We start from the raw sequence: 15580 nt of genomic DNA, 5'->3' as shown, positions 1-15580 counted from the left end.
ACTGAGCCTCTGGCAACCATAGTTTGCTTTCTGTTTCTATTCTGGATGTTTCATATAAATGGAATCATTTACTCTGTGACTTTTATTTTTTTATTTATTTTTTATTTTTTAAAAAATTAATTAATTAATTTATTTTTGGCTGCGTTGGGTCTTCGTTGCTGCGTGCGGGTTTTCTCTAGCTGCGGCGAGCAGGGGCTACTCTTCGTCGCGGTGCACGGGCTTCTCATTGCGGTGGCTTCTCTTGTTGCAGAGCACGGGCTCTAGGCGCGTGGGCTCAGTAGTTGTGGCTCATGGGCTCTAGAGCGCAGGCTCAGTAGTTGTGGCTCACGGGCTTAGTTGCTCCACGGCATGTGGGATCTTCCCAGACCAGGGCTTGAACCCGTGTCCCCTGCATTGGCAGGTGGATTCTTAACCACTGTGCCACCGGGGAAGCCCTATGTGAACTTTTATGTCTGGTTCTTTCACTTAGCATCATGTGGTTGGGGCACGTACCAGTACTTATTCGTTTGTATGGCTGAATAGTATTCCATTGTGTGGTTAGATCACATTTGTTTATCCATTCATCCACTGATGGACATCTGGGTCATTTCCACCTTTTGGCAATTGGGAATCATGGTGCTATGAACATTGGTGTACATGGATTTGAGTACCTATTTTCCAGTTTTTAGAGTACATCCCTGGGGTGCAGTTGCTGGGTCATATAGTAACTATGTTTAATTTTCTGAGGAACTGCCAAACTTTTCCACAGTAGCTGTGTCATTTTATTTTCCTCCCAGCCGTGGTCGAGGGTTCCAATTTCTTCACACCCTCACCAACACTTGTTAGTTTCAGGTTTTATCCTAGTGGGTGCGACGTGGTGTCTCACTGTGGTTTTGATTTGTGTTTCCCTGATGACTAATTCTGTTGAGCATCTTTTCATGTGATTATTGGCCATTGCACACATTGTTCTTAATGGTTGCAAACTTTTTTATCCTATGGTCCTGTCCTTTCTTATCCAACCTGTGTCCCTGATAGTGGACACTGAGTTTGCTCCCTCCCTTTTAATTTTGCTATTACAGATGATACTGTCATAAACATTTATTTCTGTCTTTTTAACTTATTTTTTACTGAAGTAACAATGTCATGTTAATTTCTGCTGTACAGCAAAGTGATTCAGATACATATTTCTTTTTATATACATTCGTTTTCATGTTCTTTTCCATTATGGTTTATCCCAGGATATTGAATATATTTTCCTGGGCTATACAGTAGGACCTTGTTGTTTATCCATTCTATATGTAATAATTTGCATCTACTAACCCCAAACTCCCAGTCCATCCCTCCCCCACCCCGCATAAACATTTATTTCTTAAGGATAAATACTAAGCACCAAATGTGTGGCTCGGAGGGCATGCACGTTTTTAGGACTTGTGACATATAATGCCACCTGGTCCTCTAGTTGACTGTCGCCTGCTCTGTGTCCCTGGCAGCCAGCTCTGAACACGCCCCGCCTCCCTGTGTCTTCCAGATGCCTGGGAGCCACTCACCTCCTCCCGTGCCCTGAGGCCACCTCCCGCCCTGACACCACCACCCTCGTGTGTCCACCCAGCCTTCCGCCGCGTCCACGCCCAGCCCCAGCTGCCCTGGAACCCTGAGGCCCGGCTCTCCTCACCCACCTCGCTCCCACCCGTCGCCTGAAGCCACCGGCTCCAATTGCGACCAACTTCTGCTTGTCCAGAAAACGACAGTACGGATGGCAAAAGGCTCCAGCCCTCTGCGAAACCAAGGACTCGGCTGCTCCGCAGGCGGCCTCTCGGTCCCTCCTGCTGTCCTGCGTGTGTGCTTTCGTTCTTTATTTCAAACAGACATTGAAAAAGAAAAAAAAAAAAACACAAAACTACCTTCTGTCCTAGAAGATTCAGACTGACAGATGGGGAGAAGGCCTCGGGGACGTCAAAGAACTCTGCCTCCTGCCTTGACCTTGGCAGCGGGAGAGGCCACGGGAGTCACGGCCTTGGCCACGGGGGGTCGGGGCGTGGGGGGCCTGCCTGCCCATCGTGATTTGGCGCCCCATCCTCGAGCAGCGAGACCACCTGCGCGGCTAGGATGATTAATTACAAAGTTGATGATTTTTTTTTGTGATAACAGTATTGTGCTTTTTGTGGGGAATGTGAGGTTTTTTTTTTTATATACATATATAATTGATACCTTTTATTTATTGGTTGGTAACTGTTGCTGCTGCCTCGTGTGTCTGATGCTCCCAGGGATGCGGGGCCCACCGTTTACACGTGCACGCCCTCGTCCACCTGCCCAGGCGCTTGGGAGGATGGTGGCCTGCAGCGGCCAAGAAGCCAAAAATCTTTTTTTTTTTTTTTTTTTTTTTTTTTTTTTTTTTTTTTTTTTTTTTTTTTTTTTTTCAGATACTGTGCTCGATGTTTGGAGAGGGGAAAGGTGGGCTTCTTAAATGGCTAATGCACTGTTCCCTCCAGCTCCAATGCCTCCCTCCTGGATCTCTTTTCTCCGCTCCCGGTTCACACATCTCTCGGTCATGGATCCTCCTCTGGGTCCATAACCTCTTTTCTGAGGACTAACAGGGGACATCTAACGGTTTCTCAGTTCTGGCTTTGGTGTTCGCAGCGCCATGGGGAGTGGCGAGGCTTGTGCTGAGACTGGGATCCAGGAAGGGGCGGGGGTGGACCGAGAACCTAAGGAGAGAAGGAGGGAGCGAGCAGATATAAAGTCTGCGTCTCCCTCCTTGGTGGGTTTTGAGAATAGCCGCTCACCCTGCTTTCCTGCCTTCCTGCCTGCCTAGTCCAACAGACCACAGTATCTTTCCCTCTTTTAGCTGAAAGGCCGGAAGGGAGAGGGGGAGAGAGAAGGGCCGCAGGCAATCCCATTCAGGTAGCTTCTTGGGCTGTGGCCCACATGTGCTCACAGGAAGCTTCTAGCTCTGCCTGCCACTGAGACAGGGCAGGCCCACAACTGTCACCAGGAAAGTCAGATGACCTTGATCCTGAGGCTGGCCCTTGCTCCGTGACTGTGGGCCCCCCCCGGCCTCTGTGGGCCCCAGCTCCCCTTGCTGCAGAGCCGGGAGGCCTGGGCCGGGCGTTCCGGAGGCTTCCCTTCGTGCTGATGCTGTCTAATTCTAAGCTTGGGTTTCCTGCAGTTGGTGATTCTGCGGTCTGTGTCTAAGTTTACAGACCCCAGACCCCAGCAGACATGGGGACTGCCTGAGTCACTATCTGTCTCTTAGCACAGTCTTCAGGGACACAGCAGCCACTGTTCGTGGTGTGTGGGTTCGGATGACACACCCTGTCCCTCCCCGCAGAGCTTCCTGGTCCCTCCTGGACTCTTGAGCTATCTTTCAGGCCCAGAACTAGTCCTCGCCCAGGTAAGGCTTCTGGGTGAGAAGCAGCCTCCCAGACTGTTTAGGGCCAGGCTGGAATCGAGAATCCCTGCTGCTTTGCGAAGTCAGCAGCCTATCACCTCCTGACTTATCCCGGCCAGCGGAGGGGAGGAGCTGACCCTCGGCCCCCGCTTTAAATTGCCCTTGGCGCCCACTTTGCACTTTCCCAGGAGGCCAGAGCTTCTCCTGCTCTTTAACTCTCACAGCAGACCCCCCGCCAGAGAGCGGCTCCACCAGCCTGGGACTTGTGTGTCCACTCCTGCAGGCTGGACAGCTTGGCCAGCCCCTGTCTCTCCCTCCTTGCACCTGCCAGCCCTCTGGCTGTCCTCCCCCTCCACTGGAAGCCCCCCAGATCCTGCGGGGACGGGAGCAGTAGTTCCATTTTCACGGGTGACTTTGAAGCTTGGGCTCTTTGAGGCCCCTGCGGTCACCTTCCTGCTCAGGCCACTGGCCTAGGAGGCCCAGTACTCACCACCAAATCCTGCAGTTCCTCAGCCTGGCTCTGACCTAGGACCCTAGGGCAGCAGGTGAACTTGTTGGCTTGGGGCTGGAGATGGGGAGAGCGGGGCCTTTCCCCAGGTCAAATGATTTCTCTGGCCTCCACCTAAGCCTCGATTTACCTCTCTGGTCCAGTGGGCAGGAGCTTTTGTGCAGCCTGTCCTGGAGCATCACGGGAAAGGGCTTGTGGCTAAGAATTATGCAAGGTTAAGCATGTGGGTCCCGTCTGCTGAGACATTGATTCCTAGGAGTCTAGGGAGATCTGTGTGCAAGGCTTTCCTCCCACCTCCTCACCGTTAGGCCTTTTGGTTTGGAGCTACGCGTGTGGCTTTTGACCTTAGCAGGCGGTACTGTGGACCCATGGGCCAAGGCACACCTTGGGTCCTTGCCCAGAGAAGTCCAGAGCTGCTGGAAGGGCCACGCCTCTTCCTGGCAGGGTGCTGGACACTGGCCATTTTTGCCCGAGGTTGCGGGCAGGGACAATTCCGGCCCCTCCTCTCACCAGGCCTCTGGCTGCAGCACCCTTGGAACCCTGAGCAGCCCATGGGCCTCTCTCCCCAGCACCGTTTCCCGCCCGAGGCCCAGCCCCATCAACTGCTGCTCTGGGGCTTCCAGAACAGCCAGAAGCCAGGCTCTTAGCCCTCGCTCCCCAGCCCAGGAGCAGGGGCCAGCCTCGGACAGTCCGTCTGCAGCAGCCCTGGCCTCTTCCTCATTGAATCCGCTCCCCACTCTGCATTGATGGTACTTAAGGAGAGCGACATGAGTTTCCAGTATTTAACCAGGCAACGTTTAGAATAACGTCAAGGCAGATGTGTGTCCTCTTCCCCTGAAATGCTTTTCATTTTGACAGCCAACTTCCTAGATGACAGATGCATCTGGGCTTTCGGGGACCCTGTCTCTTCTCTAGGGGGTTGGGGTGTGGGGTTCCTGGGCCCCCTGGGGAGATACAGCCTCTCCCTGGGGAAAGCCCCACTGCTCACCTAGTGGAAAAGCTACCGGGTTCCCAGTGGTTTCAGCTTCTAAGGGATTGAGGGGAACGCGGGAGCGCCCCCTCGTGGCGATGATCCGTAAAGGCATTTGGGGGACCTGACCAGACAAATAGGTGATTTGAGAGGGAAGCCGCAGATGGGGAGGCGAGGGAGGGGGGCGGCGCTATGATCTCACCCAGGCCCTGAGCTTCCAGCCCCACCTTATTGGCAGCATGTCTCCCAGACGCCCTTCTTCTAGGTCTACCCCAGAGATAGCAAGTGAATCAGCATAAGGGCACTGTAATGGGAAGCCTTGCCCCCCGACCTTTTTTAATATCTGCGGAACAAACCCAATGGTTGATTTTTGGATGAATAAAAGGCTTTTGTCGAATACACAGCTGGTCCCATCTTCTGTCTTGGCATCTAGGCCTCTCAGGCTTTGTCTGCTCCCCGTGATTGGGACAAACGCAGAATCCCCTCCACCTCCACCCCGACTGCCCCCTGCCCAGGCTGTACATTTCTGTTCCCCGTGTGTCTTTGCCTTGACCCATGGCCCCAGGGAGGGCCACAGGCTCCCAGTCTGACTCAGTGACCAGCTTTCTCCGGGACTCTGGGCAAGTCACTTCTCACTGGGACTCAGTTTCTCCATCCGTCAGATGGGAGTGAGTCTCTGCTCAGCCCGTGTCCCAGGGCCATTGTGGGGAGCAGCCATGAGCGGAATCATCAGAGCCTTGGCCGAGGTGAAAGGCCAGTGGGAGTCTCAATCGTCATGGTGCCCCCCGCCCAGAGCCTGCAGGTTTGGAAAAGAATTTCGGCAACCCTTAAAAAAAAAAAAAAAAAAAAAAAAAAAGCAATGTTTCCTGGGTGGTGATTTTCTTTGTTTGCCTTCCCAATCCCTCTGAGCCTCTTTCGGGATGTTGTTCTGTCTGAATCTGCCGGTGTGTGTCTCTGGGGGAGGGGCAGGCCCCGGGGTGGACAGGGGCCACGTAGCACGCCCAGGCCTCCTCTTGTGCTCTCGTTGTATGTCGTCCTTGTCACGCCAATTAAACACGCTTCCTCACTTGTCTTTGCCTTCCTCGTGTGGACCTGTTGCTCTGTCTGTTTCTTTTTTTGTTTCATTTTAGGTTTCTTCTTCCTCCTGTGACACCCTTTCTCTTGCTTTGGGTGTTGTCTGCCCAGTTTCCCCAAGAGAAAGAATGTGCAGAGTGAGAACCTTGGGTGTAAGGATTAAACCAGAACATTTCCAGGAGTGTTTCTGGGAAGCCAAGAGCTCAGCAGCGTGAATCCCCATGCCACCCCACGTATCGCTCCCAGCATTTCCATTCCTGCCTGTTTCATCTCTTGGGGTTTCTCTAAAGGTTTAATAATGCTTGAAAACATGGGCCTAGACCAGTGCTTCTCAGAACTGAGCCTTGTAGAGTCACCTGGGGGCTTGTTAAAACCCAGACCGCCACCTGCAGAGTTTCTGATTAGCTAGGTTTGGGCCGGGGCCTGGGACTGTTCATTTCTAACAAGTTACCAGGCCATGCTGATGCTGCTGGTCTGGGACCACACTTTGGAAGGCCTGGGGAGCTGCTGACACTGAGGGACATCCAGCTGGGTTCTAATTTGTTTTGTTTTGTTTTGTTTTGTTTGTTTTGCCACAGCACGTGGCTTGCAGGATCTTAGTTCCAGGGATCGAACCTGAGCCCTGGCAGTGAAAGAGCAGAGTCCTAACCACTGGACCGCCAGGGAATTCCCCAGCTGGGTTCTAAAGAGGAGTCCACCCTCCACTTGCCGGGGATTCAGGCTAATCATTCACCTGCGCATAACTTTTGCACCTGCCACGTGTCAGGCACTGAGGGCCCAGAGGCTTGTCACCGAGTGGAGGGGTGTTTCAGGAGGTGGGTAGGTGAGTAGCTCCGATGGGGGCTCTCAGGAAGGCACCCCATGGTTTGGCTGTTGGAGTGGCTGCCCTCTGCCATGGTTCCCCTCGGCCTGGAACCTGGGATCTTGGAGGGACCTCCTCTTTCCCCTCTAGTTAAGTGACCAAATGTTTGCTCAACACACATGGCGTGGGCCCCCCACGTGCCAGGTACTTGGGGGAGGGGGATCAAAGGAGGTGACAGTCTTTGCCTTATGGAGCTTGCTGAGGAAACATTAATTAGGAGAACAATAAAATGCAATGTCGCATCAAGAGCATAACTGCTGGCTAGAAATATGTTACCGCTCTGGGCCAAGGGCCCTTGAAAGACACGTGAATGTGTCGGTTGATGAGATCAAGCAGCCAACATTAGAATGAGCCACCACCTGCAAAAACAGGTTGTGTTTCACAGTTGGTTTTGTGAAAGGGAGCGTCAGACTGACGCCACGTGGGAGACAAAGCTGGAGGGCCCACTTTGGGGCTGAAGCAGCCACAGAGAAGGGGGTGCAAAGATGGCGCCTTCCATGGCCACGCCGGGCACCCAGCCTCATGCCTCGCTCTGGCAGGGTCTGGAGCGAAGACGCTAGAACTCTGCCAGACACACGGGAGCGAATCAGAGGCAATGTGGGAAGGCAGTGTGGGACAGTGGTTACGGCTATAGGTTCTGGAATTAGACCTGGTTCTCAGCAGCCTCCACCACTTGACATTGGGCATGAGTTGTAACTGACAGGGTTTTCTGGTAAAAACGTGGACTCCAGTTAGAGGCAGGTGATGACTCCACAGCCCTCCCCAACAACCTTACCACCAGATGGAAAATTACAACAAAAGCAGGTCTTAGGTCAAATTCTGCCAAATGTCCAAATATTTACTAGGAAGCAAGTGCAAAGGTACAAAAGACTTGTCTGTCCAGCGAGTGGGGGGACCCAGGACCCCAGGGACCCCAGAGTACAGCCTCTGACTGTGGGCTCTCTTCCCAGTTGGTACAAAGACGCGAGTTCCCAGGAATCTTTCTAGCTATCATTTATCTCCATCACCTCACACTTCTCCTTTGAAAAATGACTTCTACCATCCTTTTGTAAATGAATCAACTCTGTGGTATAAGTTTTCATAACAATACATATTTAAAATGCTAATGTGACCCCTTCTGGAGAGCGGATTCCTGACCAGGGTATTTCGTATACTAAGGGAGGTGGGGACTGGAGGTAATTGACACGCACGCACACAATCTCTAATTCCACGATTCCCCCGAAGCACTGAAAGTCAGTGCGTGCATGGCAGCACACCCATTCTGGGAAGCCTAGGATCTGGCTCAAAGGGCTGATGTGAAGGTAGCTGGGGCAATGAATCCAGAATATGGTGAGCTCTCAGTGGGTGTTAACTGTCACTGCAGGTGGCTCTGGTCTTTCCCAGGCAGTCTTGGGAGGTGTCTACGAGGACATGGTTCAGAGCCCCTGCTTCTGTGGGTGCATGATGGATCATAGTCTCTTGTTCTGGGTAAGGTTGCAGTCTGCACTGACCTCTCCCTGGCCCAGCCTATCTTGGGCAGCTTACTGTGGGATGAGGCCCTAATGAAGACACAGATCTGGCCACTTCCTTCCTATCTGGGCCTCCTGATCTACCAGGATGGCTCAGACTGGCTGCCGTTCTCTGGGTGTGTTATTAGCATGGCTGAACCCCCCAAGATGGGCCCATTTTTCCCCACTGCGAGCCTGCCACCCTGTCCCCCCTGCCCTCCCGAAACCCCAAACTCATGTCTGCATGATAGAAAGCATCTCCCTAAATCACACTCCCCAGTGCCCGGATCAGGGCATCACCAGGCATGGAGAGGAGAGAAGAGTGGGTGGTGGGAGGGAGGGTGGGGGATGCAGTGGGGACCGCTGCCCCCTCCCTGCCCCCTTCCCGGTGGGCCCCCTGTAGCCTGCCCTGCCACTGGGGCACATCCCACTGTGACAGTGCCTGCCTCACATCGAGGGACAGAAACGTTATATCCTCTGGTCCTCTGGGCTGGGGGAGCCTGGTCAGGGCAGTGGCAGGAAAAGGGCTTTGAAGGTCCCCTGAGTTTAGGAAAAGTGAGCTCGCATAGGTATGGTAGACTCTTCTGCTTATTCCCATACCCTGTACCCCGCTTTAGCTGTGCACCGGGCTGCATGGACGAAAGGACTACATTTCCCAGCCTCCCTTGGAGCTGAGTGTGGCCACATGACTCAGTTCCTACCAATGGGACGAGAGTGATGAACACAACTTCCCTTCCACTTCCCCCTTCCGGCTGGCTGGACCTTGGATTCCAAAACAGCTTCCCGGGAACCTGGGCCCCCGCCCCCCACAAAGCGCCACACCAGCCCTGGACCGTTTACACTGGGATTATCAGGAGGGAGTCAAATACCCTTCTAACACGGTTAAGCCATCTGGTGTCTCTGTGTCAACAGCCACATTTTTATTCCACCTAATATAGTGAGTGATCCCACTGGGTCATTTTAAATGAGCTGATGTCACCTACAAATGTTTGCATCTAAACTCTCAATGTTTGCCAAAGTGATTTAGTAAAAAAACCGTACAGTGCAACGTGCTCCCCATGTGGGCTCTTCTCACTCACGCCTTTCCATCCCCCTCTTCCTTTTTCCTCTTCCTTCCCTGCTGTGCCCTCCTCTATGGGCTCAGGGGCCTGGGGGTCCCAGTGGGAAGGACTCTTGGGGGAAGGGCTTTCTTTTGCTGAAGGACTAGGGATGCAGGGGGCGGGGCAGAGGCTCCCCTTGAGCCAGGAGGCCCTGTAAGACTTGGCTAGTTGGGTTTTCCCTGGGAAACCTCAGTGAGGGTGGATACTGTGAAGGCTGGCCTTGAACTGGGCACAGGAAAGACCTTGCCAGGGGTTTTAAGATGGGGGGATGGGGACCAGACCTCCACACAGTCTATTCAAACTCCCACCTCAGAAACTGGGCCCTTTCCCCAGAGAAATAGTCATCACAGAAGCAGATCTTAGAGTTAGGACTTGGTGCTTTCACTGCCGGGGCCTGGGTTCGATCGCTGGTGGGGGAACTAAGATCCCGCAAGTCGCGAGGCATGGCAAAAGAACCCCACCCCAAAACAAACAAAAAAAACCCACAACAGCAACAACAAAAAACAACCAGTAAAACGGCTTTGTTTAGAGACCGGGGAGTAATGGTGGAGAATTGCCATCTGACCGAGGGGGTCTCATTTTAGCCTCTGGACTGTTGGATGCCCCAGAGGTGAGGGGAATTCTGTGATATTGTGGAGGGCCCACTTTAATTTTTGAGGACTCTAAAAGACCCAATTAATATGCTATGTATCCAAAGGCCTTCTCGCTTTAGAAGGAGATTTGTGCAATGTCAGAGGCCAGAGCCAGGACCTGGGGTGAGGGTGCAATGGGCCGGCCTGGGAGCGGCAGGGAGGGGCTCCCCGTCGCTGGGAGGGAATCATCATCGTCGTCAGGGGAAACCTCCAGCCTACTCTGAAATCTGAATTCTACACCAAAGCGCATGCCTCAAACCAATTAACCCAGTGCTGGCTGTTTTCTCAGTGATTTCCAGGCAGCAGCCTAAGGCTAACTGGAGTTCTTCCTGGCTCCTGCAGGGATGAACCAGAGCCCAGTATGTGTACGCGGCGTGGCCACAATGTCAGGCCATAGCCTTTGATGAACGTGCTCGTGGCTCAAGAAGCAGGACACACCCCAAAAGATCATGAACCCCAGCCACAGGTGGGCAATGCCAACCAAGAGCCCCGCGATGGGGGGGGGGGTGTTGAGCCTTTTCCCCACGTGCAGCCACCAGAGGGCCTCCTGCAGGAGAAGGAATGGCAGGATCTAGATGGGGAGGAGGTGGGGGCAGGGCATCACGGGCAGGGAAGAGCAGGTGCAAAGGTGCGGAGGTAGGATGTTAGGAGAGAGCCACGTGGGGGAAGGGAGGAATGCACGTGGAGCTAGTGGCCACTGCCTCCGTGTCGGTGAAGCAACAGAGTTTTGCAGAATGCGTATCTCCCCAGAAAGAGGGGACTCAGGCCATGTTCCAGGAGTCGGTATCAGCACAGGCCTGGGCAGTCTGAGCTTATCACCCTCTTTCTGTGCTCCTAGGGAAGGCTGGCTTCAGGGCTCTTCTCTGGAACTTGCCCATTCTGGTAGCAAAGTAATCCTAACACTGTAGAGCATGGTAAAGATAACAGCAACCCTGAACTGTTTGCTAGTGTCTCAGGCATCATCTCATTTACTCCTTACCGCAGTGTCCCCTTGAGGCCAATCCTAGTATTACACCCCACATTTTTACACACAAGGCTATGGAGGCCCAGAGAGGAAGTGGCAGGTCCCATCTTCCAGTCTGTAAGGGGCTTCCAGGCTCCAATACAACTGCCTTGGCCAGAGGCAGGGTGTGGCGGGAGTAGCTTCTGTTAATTCCAGTTGTGGGCAGTGGCTGGTTGCCTCTGGTCTCTCCCAGATGCTGCTGCTTGGGGAAGTGAGGTCTTGGGGGAAGGGGGCCTGCCCAGCTGGGGCTCATCATCGGCGGGGGCCTTGCATCTGGAGGGAGAAGCAACTCAGAGGCAGAGGCTGGGGGAGGTGAGGGGAAGGGGGCAGGGGCTGGGCCCAGGGGGGAGAGCCCCGCAGACAGCCTGCTGGGTGCTGGGGGCACCAGACCCTGAGAGTGCCCAAGCCTTAGAGCCCCTCTCTGGGCAGGAAAGCCAATCAGGCATAACCTACAAGAGCAGGTGGGAGGGGGCGGGAGGGGCGCAGGAATGGAGGTGGCCAGCGGGGCAGGGTCCCAGGGTGTCTCCTGGGCGGGCCTGGAGCTGTCAAATGGGGTTGATCAAGGGACTCACCTTGCAGGGTGTCGTCATCAGCATCACATGATGGCGGGCAGGGACAGCTTGGCTCTCCCTGCTGGGCTGGGCCACACACAGCTGCTGCTCCCCTTTGGCTCTGCCACCACTGCACCTGTGTGCTGTCCTCTTATACGCAATGGGGTAGCTACTGTCCTCATCCCCATTTTCAGGTGAGGAAATTGAGTCCCAGAGAGGTTCGGTGGCTTCCCCAGAGTCACGCAGCTAACACATACTGCAGGAAGAAATAGATGCGACAAGCCAGCCACTGCCATGACCCCCACCCTCACCCTCCTGGCCGGTCTTGGGACAGGGCAGGGAAGGGCTTCTCCCACAAGGAGGGGTCAGATGGACCATCGTGGCCCGGGGAGGCCTGGAGTTCCAGGGGCAGGGTGGGGCCTGGGAAAGCCCGCGCTCTTCGGTATTTTTGGGCTGGCTTCAAGACATCTCTAAGCCACCCCGCTTGCTGTACCAGCTGGCTATAAATTAAACACTGCAGAGGAGGCGAGGGGTATTTTCCTCTTCTCCCAAAGTTTCCTGTCTCATAATGTAGTTATGTTTTTTCCCTGGGTTCCAGTCCTGGCTACACCCCTACCAGCTGTGGGATCTGGGCTAATATTGACTGTGAACCTGACTGAGCCTCAGTTTTCTCATCTGTCAAGTGGGGATGAGAGAAGCCAGAAGCCCATTTCTCATAGGGCTGTCGGTGAGAATCAATAAAATGATGTGTCTGAAGCCCTTCTGTAAATGGAAGCGGCTAATACTATTGTTATTATCCAGTTCTCCCTGCCCCAAAGTTGCTGCCCTTTCGTTTGGTCCAATTTTGGTCCAGCAATATGGCTCCTAGCTTCTGTTTCTCGCTGCCCCAGCCACTGGAGAAACTGCACTCTAGATCCTGATCTGGGTCCGAGTCTGAGAGGAAAACACCCTTGAGTCAGGAGCTCATGCTGAGCCAGTCAGTAGCAGAGGCAGGCTCCCTCTGCGCTAACACTGCATCTGCCCTGCCTACAGATGCCCCTACAACTGCCCAGGGAGCTGTCTCTAGAGCATCTTAGAGCCCGAAATTCCTCGAGGTGGGAAAGGGACGTTTTGTGCAAACAGCAGGAGAAAGCCCCTGCCTCCCACTCAGGTGGGGCCCAGGTGTTCATGGTCGAAGCTGCCAAGCGCATCTAAGGAGGGGTTTAGACCTGACCTTGCCCTTGCTGCTCCTCGCCCCCCCACTTTTCTGGAGCCGGGAGGATTCACAGGGAAGCTGGCCCCAGGGCCTGTGTTGAGTCTGCATCAAATGCAGCCCTGCTCTCTGGCAGCCTCTGTTATGAGAATCGATTCTTGGAAATTCCCCAGATCGATACCCAGTGCAAAGTGGGCTGAGCTCCACTCGGGCCAGAGGAAAATTGAGAGGTTAGAAAGATGCAGGGGATGGAGAAGGGTGATAAAATGTTCCCCATAAAGTGAAATGAAATGATTGATAACGTGTCTCTCTTACTTTACAAGTGGAAGGAGCTTCATCAGGCAGCGCCAGCCAGGAGGACACACAGCCACTTGCAGGGCGTCACCATAACAAGGCCCTGGCCTCACGTCAACCAGACGAGGTTCAAATCCAGTGGAAGCACTGGCTGGTGACTCTGCCCAGCTTCTGTCCCAAATCTTTGTGTGTGCGTGTGTTTTACAATTGAAAAAATAGTATATTTAACACCCTGGTGCTGTGAGTGCGCTACAAAAATGAAAGACCAAACTAAATTATATCAGTGGAACGGGTTCAAATATTTAACAGATCCATACCAAAAACACAGGGGAAAAATTTTATTCCCATGAAGTCTGAGCATTCCTTTCTGATACTATGTATTACTGACTACACATCAACTGTTATTAACTGAGAGTGTAAACACTCTAAGTTAATTGTTTAGGCATTAGGCAGCAAAGTTGTTCCTCTCCTGAGTCATTTCTTTTAAATCGAGGTAAATTTCATGTATCATGAAGTTGACCTTGAATCATTTTAATGCGTACAGTTCAATGGCATTTAGTACCTTCATGATGTCGTGCAGCCATCACCTCTGTCTAGTTCCAAGACATTTTCATCACCCTAAGAAGAAGCCCTGTTCCTATTAAGCAGGTCACTCCCATTGTCCCCTGTCCCCAGTCCTTGGCAGCCACTAGTCTGCTTTCTGTCTCTACGGATTTGTCTCCTGTATGCTTCATGTAAATGGAATCATGCGGTATTTGTCCCTTTGGGTCTGGCTTCTTCCATTTAGCATGAGGTTTTTGAGGTTCCTCCACGTTGTAGCAGGTATCAGGACATCCTTCCTTTTTATGTGCTCCCTACCCTTTAAGATGGGGTTCACCAAGCCCATATAGATCCCTGGGAGAGAGGGAAGCTCCACTCCATAGTGGGTTCGATTAAGGACAGACCCTCCAAGTGGCTCCCGGGATCTGCCTCCCGGGGTCAGTGTGAGACTCATACAGTGATGCACAGAAACTTTGTACATAGAAAACACTCAACATTCCTTAATTTTGTATCTGTATGAGATGATGGATGTTCCCTAAGCTTATCGTGGTAATCATTTCAGGATGTATGTAAGTCAAGTCATTATGCTATATACCTTAAACTTATACAGTCCAGGGCCTCCCTGGTGGTGCAGTGGTTGAGAGTCCGCCTGCCGATGCAGGGGACACGGGTTCGTGCCCCGGTCCGGGAAGATCCCACATGCCGCGGAGCGGCTGGGCCCGTGAGCCGTGGCCGCTGAGCCTGCGCGTCCGGAGCCTGTGCTCCGCAACGGGAGAGGCCACAACAGTGAGAGGCCCGCGTACCGCAAAAAAAAAACCCAAAACAAAAAACTTATACAGACCTGTATGTCAATTATATCTCAATAAAAGTGGAAGAAAAAAAAAGAAAGAAAACCTCAACAAATGATACGATGATCCTCATTGCTATTCCTCCTCCAGGCAGACCTCCACAGGAAGCCCCACTGGTCAGAGGGTCTTTGACATGGTAAACTCTAAGGGCCAGAGGCTCAAGTCCCGTCCTAGGAATTCTCCAGATCTAAAGGCTGAAGTTTTCTCTCTCTGGACTGTGCTGGATGTCACTGTTCACTTGTGCTTTAGTCCCTGTCTCAATTTCAGATCCCCCAGAAAAGGTTGTGAGTTAAGGATTCGAAGGCAAAGAGGTTTTTTGGCAGGTGATCCTAGGGAACTGAGGGCAACAACCTTGGAGGTGGGTATTATTATCCCCATTTTACAGATGAGAAAATAGAGGCTCAGAGAGGCTGAGTAAATGGATATTAATATTATAATTGGACTCGATAGATTTTTAAATTGTATTTTTCTTTTTTTGTTTTTTTAAAAAAAATTTATTGAAGGTATAGTTGATTTACAATGTTGTGTTAAGTTCTGCTGTACAGCAAAGTGACTGTATATATATTCTTTTTCATATTCTTTCCCATTATGGTTTATCACAGGATACTGAACAGAGTTCCTTGTGCTATACAGTAGGACCCTGTTGTTTATCCATCCTATTTATACTAATTTGCATTTGCTAATCCCAAGCTCCCAATCCTTCCCTTCCCCACCCTTCTCCCCCTTGGCAACCGCGAGTCTGTTCTCTACGTCTGTGAGTCTGTTTCTGTTTCGTAGGCATGTTCACTTGTGTCGTATTTTAGGTTCTACATGTAAGTGATGTCATATGGTGTTTGTCTTTCTCTTTCTGACTTATCTTAGAATGATAATCTCTAGGTCCATCCATGTTGCTGCAAATGGCATGATTTCATTCTTTTTGATGGCTGAGTAGTATTCCATTGTACATATTGGTACAGATTTTCAAAATAACATTCAATAGTGGGGAGGCCAGAGGAGAGTAAAGACTCCCACCCGCTGCAGACAGAAGGATATATCGGTACAGACTTTTTGAGGGCAATTTACAATATGTGGCATAAATACACACCCTTCAACTCAGAAACCTGCTCGTGGAAAATTTCCCATTGAGAATGATTATGGATATGTGCAAAAATT

The sequence above is a fragment of the Lipotes vexillifer genome, unplaced genomic scaffold, assembly GCF_000442215.2.
Source record: "Lipotes vexillifer unplaced genomic scaffold, Lipotes_vexillifer_v1.1 scaffold149, whole genome shotgun sequence".
Taxonomy (NCBI): domain Eukaryota; kingdom Metazoa; phylum Chordata; class Mammalia; order Artiodactyla; family Lipotidae; genus Lipotes; species Lipotes vexillifer.
This window is presented reverse-complemented; position numbering follows the sequence as displayed.